Genomic DNA, 18,355 nt, shown 5'->3' on the forward strand with positions numbered 1-18,355 from the left:
TAACATCTGGACAAAAGTGAATTAAAAGTGCGTTGGTGTATCAATTAGAATGATATCCAATAGCTTGGAAGATCTGCTGGTCTGGCACCACCTAAGGCCCGAGTAAGCTAGGTTAACAGAGTTTTACTGCATTTATTCTTCCTTGCAGCAGTCCTTGTTTCTCTTTGGCTGCTGGGAAGCATTGCTGACTAGAGTTAAACCTGGAATGGAGTTAAATCACAAGGCAGACAACCTCATTAAAATATTTAAATGACCACTTCCAGGGAGATGTTTTATTGTCCACAAACTGTCCCTCCTTCATTAGCACTGGAAGTGGATGGGACTGAAATCGACTGGCTTTGAATTTGGGAATTTTAAAGTACATCTTACTGGTTCCCAAACTCTGTCATTTTTGGAAGTTACAATTTTCTGCATTATATTTATGATGTGTATGTGATTGCTGCTCATCTGCGAACAGCAATGATAATGCTTAAATTCACTGAGGTGAATTTGCAGGGAAATTGAAGTGATTAAGCTGCCTGGCAGTTGAATGATTGTGATTGATTGACCTAGTGATTGATTGCCTGAGCAAACAAATTACGTGGTGATTGACTGGTTTGTTGACAGACTAGCAATGTGATCATGTGGTCAACTGGATAAATTTATGGGTGATTGTGTGGCTGGGTTATAGCAGGGCTAAGTGATTCGCTGGTAGGTCTTCAAGTAACTGGGTAATCATGTGACTGGGTTATTGACGGCTAAAAGGTCACGTAGAGAAGTGATCAAGGAGTTGGCTAATTATGTGGCTGGATGATCATGTGATCTGGTTTATGTGCGGTAGGGAGATTATAGCAAGTGATCACAGGTTCACGTGATGGAACGAGCATGGGACTGCGGGCTGGGTGATCAAGTAACTGTGTAACTGAGTCCTCAGATGATTAGGAAAGGATAGGTTCAGGCAGATATTTTGATGTGGTGAATTCTTCAGTTGGACTTTCAGCAATCAAAATCAGGACATAGTGTTTCTGCAAAAGGAGATACAGTAAATTCTGCTTATGAGTTCTGGAATGGTTGGATTCTCCTTTCTATTTCTGTACATTTCTGTGTCAGTTCAGTGACTGCTAGAATGGCTGCTAGTTGAGTGAGTAGTTATTCAATTGAGAGTTAGGTTACGTGGTTGGTTACAAAAAACAAACTGCTGGAGGAATAAGTGGGTCAGGCAGCATCTGTGGAGACAGAGGGATAGTTGATGCTTTGGGTTGAGACCCTGCATCAGGACTGAGGGTATAGAGGGGAGATAGCCAGTATAAAGAGATGAGGCTGGAGCTGGCAAGTGATAGGTGGAACCAGATGAGGAGAGGGTAATGAACAGATGGAGCCAGGTGGGCTGTGGGAAGGGAGGGGAGGGGAGGGGAGGGGAGGGAGGGGAGGGGAGGGGAGGGGAGGGGAGGGAGGAGCTAGAGACAAGAGGCTGGAAGGTGATGTGGAGACAACAAAGCGCTGCAGATTCTGGAATCTGACAAGTAAGGAAAGTAATAAGTGGAATTGGCTAAAGGAGGGAGGAACGATTGGTATGGTATGAACTTTATATTTTCCAATTTCAGTTAACCAGGGGGTGCGGTCACCTGAAATTGGAAAATATAAAGTTCATACCATTGGGTTGTAGACTACCCAGGTGGAAAATGAGGTACTGTTCTTCTAGTTTGCATTTGGCCTCAGCCTGAGAGGGGAGAAGGCCGAGGACAGACAGGTCAGTGTAATTGTTTGGTTGTGTGAAAACCCTAGCAAAAAGTCTTTGAAAAAGTTTCTGGAGGGTAACTCATATTTAATTCAGTGATTGGTGATATGACTTGGATGACCATTGTGATGTGGAAAGTGTGAATTTACCAAAAAAGAGCCCAATCAGCCTCCTTTGTGTAGCTACTACTGATTGTTCATTTTGGAATATGTTGAAGGTAAATATTGGGTCGTAGTCAATAGAACGCTGGCTTACATTATCTGATGAAGAGTAACTGAACTAGGGAAGGTGCTGAGGCAGCAGAATAGTTCGGGAGATTGTCACTAAGTTGCTGTCAATAACCTTCTGGTTTTATTTCTTCACTTAGAATGTCAACATTAAAGAATGAAATTTTTTTTTCAGTGTTGCAATGTCTAGTTTCTCTTTTTTGTTTCAATTGCCCAAAGTTTTTCCATATCTGAAACAAAGACATAGAATGCCGGAAGTGTTCAGCGAAACAAGCAGCATCAGTAGAGAGAGAAGGTGGATGTTAGTTGCAAAACGTCAACTCTGTTTCTCTTCCCACTGATACTATGACCTACTGAATGTTTCCAGAATTTTCTGTTTTTGTTTTGGATGATTAGCATCTGCAGATTTTTCCTCTAATTGTTAATATCTGTACTGTTCATAACGTTTGACTGGGATCTTTGTCCCTTCCTTCAACATTCTGGCATGTCCAAACAGCCCATCCATATTTCGTACCTCATAGAACACAAACAACGGGAGCAGGTATAGGTCAATCAGTCCCTCAGATCCACCATTCAATAAGATCATGACTGATCCAATCTTGGCTTCAACACAACATTCCCACTCTCTCCCCACTCCATGATTCCCATGCTATGTTGGCGCCAGAAACGTGGCGACACTTGCGGGCTGGCCCCAGAACACTCTACGCAAAGATGCGTTTCACTGTGTGTTTCGATGTACATGTGACTAATAAAGATATCTTATCTTATCTTATGGTTCAAACATCCGTCGTCAGAGTGACAGAGCTGACAAAGAGGCTTTGCTTAGGAAATGACATCATAGGAAGTGGAAGAAGGAGAAGGCCATGTAACCCCTCAGGCCTACTCCACCATTTAATAAGATAGTGGCCAATCTTCAACCTCAGCTCTATATTCCTGCTTGATATCTGCATCCCTTCACTTCTCAAGTGTCTAAAATGATCAGTGAACCTACAGTTCTTAAATAATGTAGTGTAATAACAGATTAGTGCAAGTCATTGATTTTCAAGTCCCATTTAAGCAATTATTTTTCCAGATTTAGGATCTTGGATATTACAGGCATGTATAGACATATGGTCAAAAAAAAACACAAATAGAACTGTTACGACCTTCCAAGCCTAAACTTGAAGCCATGCTTAAAAAATAACCCAACATGCTCTAGCATAGGTAATAACCATTCTCAATTAACCATTGTGTAATAGAAGGGTTTTGGCAACATATGATTTATAGCGTTTGACTTTGGAACTATTTTCACCTCAGGTCATTTAACTGGAAAATGCTGATCACAGGACAATATATGCTGCTTCAGAAGTATTTTTAAACCATCAATTCCTGCCTTTTTATATTGTCCTTTTAATTTTCACCCCCAAAACCTAAAGTCTAACACTGTGGATAGCTTTGCCAGACTAGAAGGAGAGAGACCAGGCTTAGCTAGACCAGCCTAGGCTTGATAGACCAGTCCAGCACTTCCTTTCACTACTTCCCCCTGCTGGCTAGCATCAACTAGCCTGGGTCCTTTTGCTTTGTGCATCCCAGTGGCACCCAACATCATGACTTACTCAGTATAAGTGTGTCCTGTGTTTGTTCTGAGGGGTTAGTACTTCATTGAATTCCTGCGTGGAAAGGACATCTCACAAAGTTCATCTCTCCTGGTTATCTAATCCATTACTTTGTTGCAACCTCCCAAACCCATAACCTTTACCTTTAAGAAGGAGAAGAGCAGAAGGTACATGGGAAACCATCTGCAGGTTCCCCTCCAAGTTACACACCATCCTGATTTGGAAATATCTCACCTGTCCTTTATCATCCAGGGCCCAAATCCTGGAATTCTCTCCCTAACAGCTCTTTAGAAGTACCTGCACCAAAAGGTGGCTTACCACCACTTCCACAAGTGCACAGTTAGGGATGGGCGTTAAGTGCTGGACTTGTCACTTTTGCCCAGATCCCAAAAAAAGAGCTGCAAGACATCACTGTTATCAATAGACGTAAAATGCTGTTAACAATTATAGAAGGGTTTGTATAGTTTAAGCTGCTTCCTCCACACAGAAATTGAATATGCCAGCTGACTTTTGCAAATTATGACTATTAGTGAAAAGTTGTTTTTTCTGGACTTCAATCAGCCTTAACAATTCAGCTGCAGTTCTTGAAGCTGCAATTTGATCTCTTTGTGGATGATTGTGCCTTTAACTACCTCTGCCTCTGACTCATGCTCTGGAATTTACTCCTACTTACCGCGTCTGTGTGAAGAACAACTTGTATTTATTCAACATCTATAATTCTGGTGAATGTCCTTGAGCTATTCATATTTTTTTAACATTGTAAGGAAGCCTCCATTTGAGGTAAATTTGGATCTGCTTCTTTACCTGAAATATTAACCTGCCTTTAAAAACAGAGAATGCCGGAAACACTTAACAGGTCAGGCAGCATCTGTGGAAAGAGAAAAAGTTAACATTTCAGGTCCAGGATCCTTCATCAGAACTGGAAAAGTGAAGTGTGAGTTCGTTTGGGTAGCAGAGAAGGTGGAGGAGGAAGATGGAGGGAACAGGGGGAATTTTGCTGGTTAAGACAGGATGACATAAGGTAGCAGTTACATAGCAATTAAATCAGATTAAGCTTTTTTTATGTGTAATATGCTGTTAATGGCAAGCCTGAGGGGATCTTTTTCACCCAGAGAGTGGTGAGTAGCTGGTATACACTGCTGGAGAGAGTGCTGGAAGCTGAGTCACTGATGGCATTTAAGAAGTCCCTGGATGAGCACTTGAATTGCCTTGGCATAGAAGGTGATGGGCCAAGTGCTGGAAGATGGGATTAATACAGACGGATGCCCACTGGTCGGCGTGGACATGCTGGACTGAATGTCCTGTTTCAATGCCGTATGATTCCGTGATTCTATGACAGTGGAACATGCCCAACAAGCTAGACAATACAAAAGAAAATAAAAGAGGGAAACAATATCCAAATAGATATTGGTTCTTTGACCCAACCAGTTGCCCTCCTCCACCACCCTCCTCCGTCTGGAAGAAATGGTGCTCACCCTTAACAACTTCTCTTTCGGCTCCTCCCACCTTCTCTGGACTAAAGGTACAACCATGGGCACTCTCATGGGCCGCAGTTCTGCCTGGACCTTTTCGTTGGCTGCTTGGAGCAATCCATGTTCCAAAGCTATATTGACAATGGTCCCCAACTCTTTCTCCGCTACGTTGATGACTGCATTGGTGCTGCTTCCTGCATCCACACGGATCTCGTCAATTTCATCAACTTCACCACCAACTTCCACCCCACCCTCAAATTCACTCGGTCCATCTCCGACACCTCTCTCCCCTTTCTTGATCTCTCTGTCTCCATCTCGGGAGACAGACTATCCACCATCTTCTACAAACCCACTGGTTCCCACGGTCACCTCGACTACACATCTTCCCACCCTGTCACTTGCAAGGATGCTATTCCCTTCTCTTAGTTCCTCTGTCTTGGCCGCATCTGTTCTCATGATGAGGATTTCCGTTCCAGGACATCTGAGATGTCTTCTTTTCTCAGAAAACAGCGTTTCCCCTCCACTGCTATTGATGCAGCCCTTACCTGCATCTCCTCCATTTCCTGCACATCTGCCCTCACCCCATTCCCTCCCGCCCCGACATAACAGGGACAGGTTCCCCTTGTCCTCACCTACCACCCCACGAGCCTCTGCATCCAACATATCATTCTCCGCAGCTTCCACCGTCTCCAACGGAATCCCACCACCAGGCACATCTTCCCCTCCCCTCTCCTCTCTGCTTTCCACAGCGATCACTCTCTCCGTGATTCCCGTGTCAGTTCGTCCCTCCCCACCGATCCCCCTCCAGGCATTTATCCCAGCAACCACGTTAAGTGTTATACCTGCCCCTACACCTCCTCCGTCACCTCCATTCAGGGCCCTAAACAGTCCTTCCAGGTAAGGCAGTCCTTCACATGTGAATCCAGCGGTGTCATTTATTACATCCGGTGCTCCCGATGCAGCCTCCTCTATATCAGTGAGACCCGATGCAGATCGGGAGATCGCTTCATCAAACACCTTTGATCCACCGTAACAGCCAGGATCTCCCGATGACCAGCCATTTTAATTCCACTTCCCATTCCCACACCGACATGTCTGTCCGCAGCATCCCCTACTGCCAAGTTGAGGCTAGACACAGATTAGAGGAACAGCACCTCATATTCCACCTTGGTAGTCTCCAACCTGACGGCATGAACATCGATTTCTCTAACTTCCAGTAACCTCTCTCCCTCGTTCACCCTTTGTTTTCCCTTATCCCACTGGCCCCATCACCCCTTCTCTTTTCCCTCCCCAGCCCTCTCAATCTGCCCATCACCTACACATTCCTCTCTCCGGTTCCCCTCCCCACCTTCCCTTTATTCCATGGTCCACTGTCCTCTCCTATCAGATTCCAACTTCTTCAGCCCTTTGTCACTTCTACCTATCACTTCCCAGCTTCTGACATCATTCCCACTCTCCCCCTCCCCCACCTACCTATCTTCCCCCCCTCACCTGGATCCACCTATAACCCACCAGCTGTTGCTCCACCCCTTCCCCCTACCCTTTTATACTGGCTCCTGCTCTCTTTCCAGTCCTGATGAAGGGTTTTGACCCGAAAAGTCAACTGTCCATTTCCCTCCATAGATGTTGCCTGGCCCACCGAGTTCCTCCAGCATTTTGTGTGTTGTTCCAAATAAATTCTTAGTCTGTGATACAAGGAGGAAGATTTTCTCTTTACTGTTGAAGATTTTCTCTTTACTGTTAGATGGTGTAACATCACAAACCTATTGAGCAGGATTTTACCCGAATGTGACCTGCTGCCTGAACTCGCTGCCTTGGGTGCCCATCCCACATAGCCCCTCTTCCAACTATGGAGGGTGATCTGACACCAGGAACTCTCCCACAAACTGCAACAGCTTGGGAGGTGACTAGGCCTCAGGTGGAGACCCCCACCATGAATGTTTTGATAGCCTTTTAGCAGCTTGCTGCTGTCAAAGACTATTTTTAAATATCTCTGATAAAGTGCATAGTTAGATCCTGGAAGCCATGGATTTCTTTGGCTATCTTGGAACCCTGACAGACATCATGGGCAAAATTCATCGGTACTTCCAGTACACTAGCATTGCCTTTGGCCAACTGAGGAAAATTAACTGATCTCCTCTACTGCCAAGTTGAGGCTAAATGCAAATTAGAGGAACAGCACTTCATATTCTGCTGGGCAGCCTCCAACCTGGCACTATGAAAATTGAATTCTCCAACTTCCAGTAACTGCTCCCCCTCTGTCCCTTTTCTCTCCCCTCCTGATCTACCTGGCCCCCATCACCACTTCCCTTCCTCCATCCTCTCTATCTGCCCATCATCCCACACACTCCTCCCACTACTTCCCCTCCCCTACTACTCCCCTCTGCCCTCCCCTCCTTCCTCCCATTATTCCATGCTCCATCTTCCTTTCTGATCAGATTCCAACATCTTCATCCCTTTGTAACTTCCGCCTATCACCTCCCAGCTTCTGGCGCCATTCCCACTCTTCCCTCCCCCATCTGCCTATCTACCCATCCCCCCCCTCACCTGGATCCACCTATCACCCGCTAGCTCTTGCTCCACTCCTCCCCTCCACCTTTTTACATTTTCCTGTCCATTTTCCTCCATAGATGCGTGTGTTGCTGGGGAAAAATAATGTTCAAAGACAAAGAGCTCCAATCCGTAAACAAGCTCCCAGTCTACTAGGCAGAAATTGATCCCTGTCCTTCAGTATGCAAAGACAATCTATAGTAAACACCTCAAAGTCCTTAAGAAATTACACTAATTTGGTCTCTACAAAATCACCCAAATGAATTGGCTGGATAGGTGAATCAATATTAACATCCTCTCCCAGGTCAACATTCCCAGTGTCAAGCCTGTGATCATGTTCTACCAGTTCTGTTGAGCAGGGCACATCTTCTGCATATCCAACACCAGGCTACCGAAACAGGCTCCTTTCTCTGAGTGTAGCACTCTTCAGCCACCTCGTAACCCACAGAACAGGAGTAGAAGCAAGTCATCTTTGTCCCTGAGGGGTCGCCCAAGAAGGAGAAGAGAAGAAAGCTGAAGAGTCAGATGCATTGTGCATGCCTGTGGTGATCCAATGCTGGAGCAGGAGGTACTGTAGATGTGCCAGCTCCTGACCTCCAGTTCACCTCTGGTTTCAATACACAAGCTTGCCAATCAGAGGCAAGCTGACCAACAAGGAAGAGATAGCTGGCAGGCACGGTAGTGTAGCGGTTAGCATAACACTATTACAGCGCCAGCGACCCGGGTTCAATTCTGGCCACTGTCTGTAAGGAGTTTGTATGTTCTCCCCATGTCTGCGTGGGTTTCTTCCAGGTGCTCCGGTTTCCTCCCACATTCCAAAGACGTAGGGGTTAGGAAGTTGTGGGCATGCTATGTTGGCGCTGGAAGCGTGGTGACACTTGCGGGCTGCCCCCCAGAACACTCTACTGAAAAGATGCATTCCACTGTGTTTCGATGTACATGTGACTAATAAACATCTTATCTCAGTTCTCTGCAGAAACATTAGCCAGAGCATAATTGTCCATATTTAATATATTTTAACAACATCTTCTGCACTTAGGGGATCTTCATTCATAATCTTTAAAAAGCAGCACAATTCTTTGCAATACTCCAGCAAAACAAGAGATTTTGTTACATAGCTCTTTAACTTTCTCATCCAATAGCTGAAACTTCTTATCAAATGTTCTGCTTAATTTGTTTTCTAATTAGTGTTATCTGAATATTTAACATGTCTACAGCAAAATCTCTTGAATACATTATTAACTCATTTTGGTAATGCCCCTGCTAAAAATAAACACAAGGAGATTTAGCTTAACTAGATTATCTGATCACATGACAAATGCAAAGTTGGAAAACAAATTCCAAAATCTCAAAAACCCGGGTATGTTTTGTCTCAACATAGTTGTCTATCACCATCAGGTAACACATAGTTTATATCCTGGGGTGAAAGTGTCCCAGATCTGCTTTACTTGTCCAAATTATCCCTAATTTATAAATCTACACTTTGTAATAAGATTGGGAAGATCCCAGAGAATAGCCAATCAGCGGTTAAGGTCGCCTCCAATGGTCCAAAGCTGTACCTAATTCTTAGGAGACCAAATCCGACAACTAATGTACTTTCAACAAGTTAAAAATTATCATATTTTAAAACACAAACTTTCTATTGCAACCTGTGAAATATTAATGTCCAGATTCATATTTTGTTAAATACTTTCTATTCACCTTTGTCAAACCAAGGAAAACTGTGGGAAGTGAAGGGTGCACTTCCAATTCGATTTTTAAGACAGAAGTCTCAGCATATTTTGAATGCGGGTCATAGCTCAAGGAAATGCTGGGGATGTGAAGTAGTTGAAAGGTCAGGAGTTAGAAATTAAATCCAGTAAAACAATGTTTATATCTGCTATGCGAAGGAATTTAATGTAAAACCTGAACACTCAAGTTGATCAGGTCCCTTATGAATACATCACACAGTTTCCAAAATCTGTGTGGGATCCTCTATGAAAATGATGTACATTGGTAAGGAGGCTGTGAGATGTGCACGACAATGGCAAAAGACATGTCATGCACATTTTGGTGTCACTCGCAAAGAATTTTACACATCCAAGGCCTGTGACACAGACACAAGTTATAATAATTAACTAAAGGACTGCAACCTTACGAAGTCTGTGACTGGAGTGTGGGGTCTTGTGTCAGATATGTCAAACAGAAAATGAATTGTTTAATTCCACACATTGCAACCCACTCACTGCCAACTTTTGGGACCTTAACTGTGTCCAGCAACCAATAACACTTAATGAGGTCTCAAATTTGTTGCTCCTCCACCATTCAAACCTTGATGTCCAGAAAGCTGATATTTCCTAATCTCCCCCTCCCAACTTCTCACTCCCACTCTCACCCCACATCTGGGTTTTCCTACCATCCCCATGTCCAACTTGTTTTCCTCCACTAACTCCGAAATGGTACTTCCGTCAAGGTTCACCAGTTAGGCCTCGGCTAGAGGATTTTGTCTATTTTTTGGGCACCAGGCTTCAAGGTTTAGTATAATCAGTTTCTTTTTAGATTTTTTTAGATTTTATTTACGGCGTGGTAACAGGCCCTTCCAGCCGAACGAGTCCGCGCCGCCCATTTTAAATCCAAATTAACCTACCCCTACGTCTTTGCAATGTGGGAGGAAACCGGAGCACCCGGAGGAAACCCACGCAGACACGGGGAGAATGTACAAACTCCTTACAGACAGCGACGGGAATTGAACCCCGATTGCTGGCGCTGTAATAGCGTCGCGCTAACCGCTAGCTACCGTGTGAATATCTTAGTTTTATGTCTTTAGCTTTTTTAGTTACAGCTAACTAAATTTGCTTGTATAACAACTGACTCAGTAATGCAACCATAGCATCTCCTTGTGATCTTGTTTAGTCACTGTTGTCTTTTGCATTTATTGTATCTTTAATCCCTCCAGTTTGCTTCAATCTGCAAGCTTCTTTATTCTTCAGCAAAGATAAATGTACAGTGTAATTAAATCTTCAGAACTTCTCAGCTGAAATTTCATATTTTATACCCACATAATGATACCAAAAAATATAAACAATCCTTTATGAATGGATTTTAAAATCCTTCTGCTAGTGAAACAATTTGTTCTTGTCATTTTGTCAAAACCACTTATAATGTTGAACACCTTTATTAATCTCTCTTTAAACTCCTCTACCCTTAGGATTTTCTGCAGAGTCTCCACATAACCGAAATCCTTCACTTGCTGCTTTTTGGAATTCACGACCTGTACACCTGGTGGAAATTGGTGCTGTCAAGAGGGAATTGGTTAGGCACTGTGATTGAATAATTTGATGATACTGTGATGCTGCCATTGATGTGCTCAGAGATTGTGGGGAGAGGTGCAAGTGCCCCCACCTAACGTCCCCTTTCAATAATCATTATATTAAGGATGTGCATCCCTCCAAAAGCAGTCATATTTGAATTCCTGCGTGTTCTAGTAAGTTTCCTTCAGACCTTCCCCTTGACCTTGACATAGAACCATAGAACCATAGAAAAATACAGCACATTACAGGCCCTTTGGCCCACCATGTTGTGCCAACCATCTAACCACACCTAAGACTATCTAATCCCTTCCTCCCACATATCCCTCTATTTTAAATTCCTCCATATGCTTATCTAACAATCTCTTGAACTTGACCAACGGATCAGCCTCCACCACCACCTCAGGCAGCACATTCCATGCACCAACCACTCTCTGGGTGAAAAACCTCCCTCTGACATCTCCCTTGAACTTCCCACTCATTAACTTAAAGCCGTGCCCTCTTGTATTGAGCATTGGTGCCCTGGGAAAGAGGTGCTGGCTGTCCACTCTATTCATTCCTCTTAATATTTTGTATACCTCTATCATGTCTCCTCTCACCTTCCTTCTCTACAATGAGTAAAGCCCTTGCTCCTTTAGTTTCTCCTCATAGTCCATACTCTCTAATCCAGGCAACATCCTGGTAAATCTCCTCTGCACCCTCTCCAACACCTCCACATCCTTCCTATAATGAGGCAACCAGAATTGGACACAATACTCTAAGTGTGGTCTAACCAGAGTTTTGTAAAGCTGCGTCATCACTTCGAGGATCTTAAACTTGATCGCAATGGGCAAAATAGTCCAGCTGAAACTTACTTAAAACCTAACCTAAAAATCTAAACCTAACCTAATTTTTTTTTGTACTCCACAGTACTATTTATAATACTTGGGATCTGGAGGTAAAATAGATCAGTCGATTAGTTTTTCATCATTTTACCAGGGTGCAATGAAATTCCTTGTTCGCATGAAGCTCACAAAGTAAACAGTATACATGGTAATAATAGATACAACAATAAATACAATGATGAGCGCAAAGCAGCAGAATGGTGCAAAGATTGTAGTGCAATCTGAAGAAGCGAAAAAAAACTAAAGTGACAATAACGGAATGACCAAGTGTGGTAGAGTTAAGAGTACGGGAAAACTGATGCATTGCCGGGAAGTGGGTGTGAAAGAGATGATTGCTTCAGGAGTCTGATAGAAGTGGGGAAGAAGCTGTTTTTAAGTCTGAATGTCTGGACTTTTAATAAAGGCATTAAAAATGTTGAGAGAGAGCAAGACTGTGGTACCAAGATAGAATTTCTATGTTTCTATGATCAGAAAGAGATATACATAATTTAAAAAAATTAGAAATAATTTCATGTAAAAGCAGATTTAACTGTCATAAACTAACTAAAAACATTAATGTGAATTTAAATAAAGGAAACAAACCAGGGGTGGATCTTCAGGTGAGTTGTGCTTGTTCTATATTCCCATGCTGCAGAGTACAGATGTGGAAGTGCAGAATGTGTTGTCATGTGCACTGCAGCTTACCAATAGAATTACTGACTAGCTATTAGCATGATCCACACCAATATGTAAGACTTCAGAAAATCAAAAAAAAACCTCAGATGCTAGAAATCTGAAATGAAAACAGAAAATGTTAGAAGCACATTAGGTCATTTTCCCTGTCTGTTTCAGAACTGGTCATTTCAGCTGCAACTCATCCTTCTGAGATATTGGCTCAGTTTTTCTCTCTTCAGTAGTACAGCCTGAGATACATGCCCTAGAGCCCTGCCATTGGCAACGCATAACACAAAGAAGCATCATCACCCATTAACTCTCCCCATTAACCAATTTGACTTTGCCTCGCCCCATCACAAATATTCCCTTTGTCCTATCCATTCCTCCCTCCCCCCACCTTCTCTGCAACTTCAAACAAACTTGCTTTCTCTCTTTCCTGGTTCTGATGAAGGTTCTTTGACCTATAATATTAACTCTGTTTCTCTTTCCACAGATGCTGCCTAAGCTGCTGAATGTTTGCAACATTTTCTGTTTTTATTATAGAACTACTGCCTTGTTCTAAATTTCAAATTAGACCAGGTAGAGTTAATGTTACAGATGATATAAAGTACTTATTCACAACAGTAGTGCCCATAACTGGAAAGCATAAATTTAAGGTAAGGGGCAGGAGATTTAGAGAGAACTTGAGGAGCAATTCTTCACCCAGAGTTTTACTGAAATCTGAAACACACTGCCTGATGGAGTGGTGAAGGCAAGCACTCTCAAAACATTTAAGAAGCACTTAGATGAGCACTTGAAGCACCATTGCGTAGAACACTATGGGCTGAGGGCTGGAACATGGGATTAGTATAGATGGGTACTTGGTGGCCATCATGGGCATGGTGGGCAAAGGGCCTGTTTCCATGCTGTGTGATCTCTATGGCTCTAAACTTTACTAAAAAAACCCATATGTTTATGTTTTGGTTTAATTTTGTAAATTAATAATATTATAGGTGGTTAGATCTGAAGCCAATATCATATAATTCATTGAAAGATTTAGGTGAGGTTCCAGAGAGTTTTAAGTAGATGCATTTCATTCTTTTTTTGCTACAGATGATGTTGCTAGTTTATCAGTAATATGTTGCAGTTTGGATAATAAAACTGACAGCATTTGCATTAAGTGTCAACCTGCTAAAATGGGCAATCTAATAAGTAATGGCAGGTCATCAACCTGAAGCCTTGACACTATGTCTGTCTCCAAGATGCTGCCTGACCTGCTGGATATTTACAACATTTTCTGCTTTTATTTCAGATTTCTGGCACCTGCAGAATTTTGCCTAAGGCAGAAAAAAATTAATGGAGAGAAATGTGATGATGTATTTCAGAGTAAAGAATGAAGATGCAGTTTCACAAGGTATGTAGGAGCTGTTGGCACTCTTAAATGCATTCTCTGAAAGTGGGAGAAAAAATGGATAAGATTGTTACAAGAACATAGAACAGAGAACAGTACAGCACAGGAACAGGCCTGATGTTGTGCTGAACTAATTAAACTAGTTATTAAATGCTTAATTAAACTAGTCCCTTCTGCCTAAATGACATCCATATCCCTCCATCCTCTGCGGATCCAAGTGCCTATCTAAGAGCCTCTTGAATGCCCCTATTGTATTTGCTTCCACCACAACCCCTGGCAGCACACTCCAGACACCCACCATTCTCTGTGTAAAACAACTTCCCGCACATCTCCTTTGAACTTACCTCCTTTTACCTTAAATACATGCCCTTGTTAAAAACACAAAACATAGAAAGCATTCTGACAGATGCATCTAAGTCTGGTATGACAACTGCTCTGCTCTTGACTGACTGAACCTGTAGAGAGTGTGAACGCAGCCCCATCCATCACATACTTGTTAGTTCCTTCCATCTTCATGGTGCATTAGGGTTAGGGTCAGGAAGCCTAGTCATATGGTCAAGAATGCCTGCCACTCTGGCTATTCCCTTTTCTCTGTTCTACCTTCTGGGAGCTTGAAAGGCCAGATGACCAGAACAGCTTCTTCCCCACTGCTATCAGACTCATGAACAAATCAACTCTTTCACACCGATTTGCTTGTGGTGCTGCCACGTTCTCGTACTCTTAACTCTGCCTCTCTCGTTATTCCATTATTGTCACATTAGTATTTTTTTTCACTGCTTCAGATTGCACCACAATCTTTGCTGTCTTGCTCTTGTCATTTTATTTATTGTTGTAGTTATTCTATTTATTCTAAGCTCTCAGGCTTTAGTTAACCTGAATGTCTCACGAAAATTGTACTTCATGTGAATGGCTTTGAATTCATGATATCCTTAGGAGATGTGCAACTACAAAAGGTTAATGCTGATGCAAGGGCTAGCATGGGGTCAACCAGAAGATGTGGGCCAGGATGAGTGTGATCCAGCCCATTGCCTTACTTGGGTGAGGTATCAGTGTTGGCATTCTCTCTGGAAGACCAGAAACCCATGTGGTGAAATGCCTGAATGAATTCACCATTTGGCTCAAGGTTTTCATTGATGGGTAGTAACTGGAAGTACTATATACGTGATGCATACTAGAAACAGTATTATAACTTGAAGAAAGTTTTCATTCAAATTTGGACTTTTTAAAATTGTGTCTGCCCCTTTAAAATGTCCAGTTTTGGCCTCTAGCACAAACAGGTTTTAATTATTGCCTTCAGCTATCAAGGCGATAGGCTCTGTAGTTCCCTTACAAAATCTCTTCACCCTTTTACCGCTACTTTCCTGCCATAATCTCTTTAAAAACTAAAAGTCTGACAAAGCATTTGGACATCTGTCCTGTAGCCCTGCATTAATTTTATTTGCTGAGCAAGCACATTTATGAATGTCTTTGTGGTGAACTTTTGCGAGATTATAGGTGCCATATAAATCAAGGTTAGTGTTTAAGGTTTAAGTGCTTCAGTTCAATTATTATCAGAACTGAGGCACAATGGTGCAACAAATAGTGCCACTGTCTCACCACCCACCACCTGGGTTCGATCCTGACCTCCAGTGATGTCTGCGTGGAGCTTGCACATTTTCCAGGCTTTCAATCTGAAACATCGACAGTTCCCTTCCCTCCACAGATGCTGCTTGACCCGCTGTGTTCCTCCAGGGGCCTGCTTTTATTTTGTCCTGTTTCTTCCCAAATCCCAAAGATGTGGTGGTTGGCTACTGTGGATTATCCCTACAGGTGGGCAATTGATGGGCATGTGGGAGAAAATAGGTGCAGGGAAATAAGTGGGGGAAATTGAATTGACTGCTTTGAGAGTCAATGGCCTCCTTCTTTGTCATAAGGAAATGTGATTAATGGAAAAGGGACATGAAGATTCAAGGTATACAATTCAGCTCATATGTATTCAGGAAGATAATGAGGATATCCTGGAGATACTACGGTCAGTTATGTAAAGGCCGCTGTCTGTAAGGAGTTTGCACCTTCTCCCTGTGTCTGTGTGGGTTTTCTCCGGGTGCTCTGGTTTCCTCCCACATTCCAAAGACGTACGGGTTAGGAAGTTGCGGGCGTGCTATGTTGGCGCCGGAAGTGTTGCGACACTTGCGGGCTGCCCCAGAGCACTCCACTGTGTGTTTCAATGTACATGTGACTAATAAAGATATCTTGTCTTATCTTAAAAGTATGTAAATTCAAAAGCAAACACCTGTTGAACATTTCCAGTAATTTTGTTTTATTTCAGACGTGAAGAGTTACCTCTGCGTACTTGTGCTTGACTTAATGGAAATGTTCTGTTGTTTTCTCTTTTTATTTTATATTTCTAGCATTCACAGTACTTCTGCTTTGGGATGAGAGGTTGCAGATATCTTACTTCCCATTGGTTGACCGAGTTGTCAATCAATGGGATGGTATTGAATCCCATGGGTGACGTGCGGCAAATGGGGAGAGAGTCAGGAGGCGAGTGTACTTGTGACGTAAGATGAGGACGAGGGACGTGGAGGAAGCTCGGCAACGGGTCGACGGGCGTCTGCAACGCCCAATGGTTATTCAGGAACCGACGGAGAAGGCGGGACTATTGGAAATTCAGGCCAATGACGGCGAGGGGCACCCGTTGGGCGGGGCTTGGCCATTGCGGGGTGGAGAGGTGCTGTTCGGTAGCATCTGAGCTCGGAGGTGAGGAAACTGTTGGAATGTGAGGGGAGGTGGGGAGGTGGGGAAATGGGGGGGGGTCGATGGAGGTGAAGGGGGTTGGACACATACACGGCGGGAGGCGAGGTGTGGCCGCTGGCCCGCGGTTGATGAGGAGGCGTCGGCCTTTCCCTCCCTGCAGCCGCCGGCCGGCCTTTCTCTTTCCACCCTTCCAATCCATTCCTTCTCCCCCCTCCCCTATCATCCTCCCTCAACAATTACCCCCTCCCCTCTCACTCACTCCCACTCCCCCTCCCCCTCACTCACCCCCCTTCGCCCCTCTCACTCACACCCCTCCCCTGTGAGTCACCCACCTCTCACTCACCCCATCACTCAGTCACCCCCCTTCCCCGTCAATCACCCACACTCACTCACCCACCCCCCTTTCCCTGTCAATCACCCACACTCACTCACCTCCTTTCTCAGTCACCCACCCTTACCCCCTTCCCCCGTCAATCACCCACACTCACTCACCCACCCCCCTTTCCCTGTCAATCACCCACACTCACTCACCTCCTTTCTCAGTCACCCACCCTTACCCCCTTCCCCCGTCAATCACTCACACTCACTTACCCCCTTCCCCGTCAGTCACCCCCCCTTGCCCCATGTCACCCCCTTGCCCCATGTCACCCCCTTTTCCATGTCACCCCCATCCCTGTCAGTCACCCCCTTCCCCCGTTAGTCACACACCCTCACCCCCTTCCCCAGTCAGTCACCCAGCCTCACTCACGTCCCCCTTCCCCCGTCAGTCACCTTCCCTTCCCCGTCAGCTATCCCCTTTTCACTTACCCATTCCCCCATCAGCCCATCAGTCATCCCCCTCGCAGTCATCCCCCCTTTCTCCGTCAGTCACCCACCCTCACTCACACCCCCTTCCCCCATCAGTCACCCCCTCCTCCCCGTCAGTCATGCCCCTTTCTTCCCCCATAAGTTAACCCCTGCTCCCCTGTAAGTCATGCCCTTTTCTTCCCCCATAAGATAACCCCTTTTCATTCACCCACTTCCCCCGTCAGTCACCCCGGTCAGGCGTCCCCCCCCCCCTTCCCCGGTCAGGCGTCCCCTGTCAGTCGTGTCCCCCCTTCCCCCGTCAGTCGTGTCCCCCACCTCCCCTGCCGCTCACCTCCCCCCTTCCCCTGCCGCTCACCTCCCCCCTTCCTTGTTTTTGTGGAATTCTACCTGTCAAACTGAACAGGTGGGAAGATGCTCTCTTCTCAATGTGATTATATCAGCTGTAATACTTAGATTGTGAGGAGTAAGTTGTCTTTCATGGAACCTGCTCCTTAGCTATTGATTTAGTTCACAGCCTGTGAGAAAGTTGTAGAAATGGGGAAAATCTGATTGTAGCTGCTTGTAAGTCAACCTTCGGGGATATTTCTAGTTTCTTGCTTTCAAAACTCTTAAGATCGCAGTGCAAAATAAATGCACACTAAAAGTCTAAGAAATATTCATTATTATTGTATATGTGTGTTATATTAAAGCTAATTGAAATTGCTTCAGGGATCCAGCACGTTTGGTGTTCTAATGCCTTTTGGATATTGCATTAATATCATGGGAATCCTATATTTGTCTTTCATTGTAACATGTTGTACATTTAAGCAAATTTAGAAAACAAAATGTAATTTGTAGGTGTCTGCAGTTTGGGTGATAGTTTTTTTGGTTTGAACATTTTTCTTCTAGAATGGAATCAAAGAGACTGGATTTCAGATGCTCTATGTATAGTGTTTGCAAGACTTTGGATCAGTTGACTTTTCTTTCACAGAAAATGCTTTCATTTAATCTTGAACTTTTTTTAAATCACTTCTTATGATAGATTACAGGTAAGAAA

At 44.0% G+C, this 18,355-nt stretch overlaps 1 protein-coding gene across 1 annotated transcript in view; it reads left to right on the plus strand.

Annotated features, from left to right (window-relative positions):
- Positions 1-16,458: 16,458 nt before the first annotated feature.
- Positions 16,459-18,355, plus strand: part of LOC127583939 (monoacylglycerol lipase ABHD2-like) — an 80,038-nt gene continuing 78,141 nt past the window's right edge. Inside the window, 1 exon segment of the mRNA XM_052040372.1 lies at positions 16,459-16,515. The gene's annotated coding sequence lies outside the window, so the exon portion shown is untranslated.

This window comes from Pristis pectinata, chromosome 28 (genome assembly GCF_009764475.1).
Source record: "Pristis pectinata isolate sPriPec2 chromosome 28, sPriPec2.1.pri, whole genome shotgun sequence".
NCBI lineage: Eukaryota > Metazoa > Chordata > Chondrichthyes > Rhinopristiformes > Pristidae > Pristis > Pristis pectinata.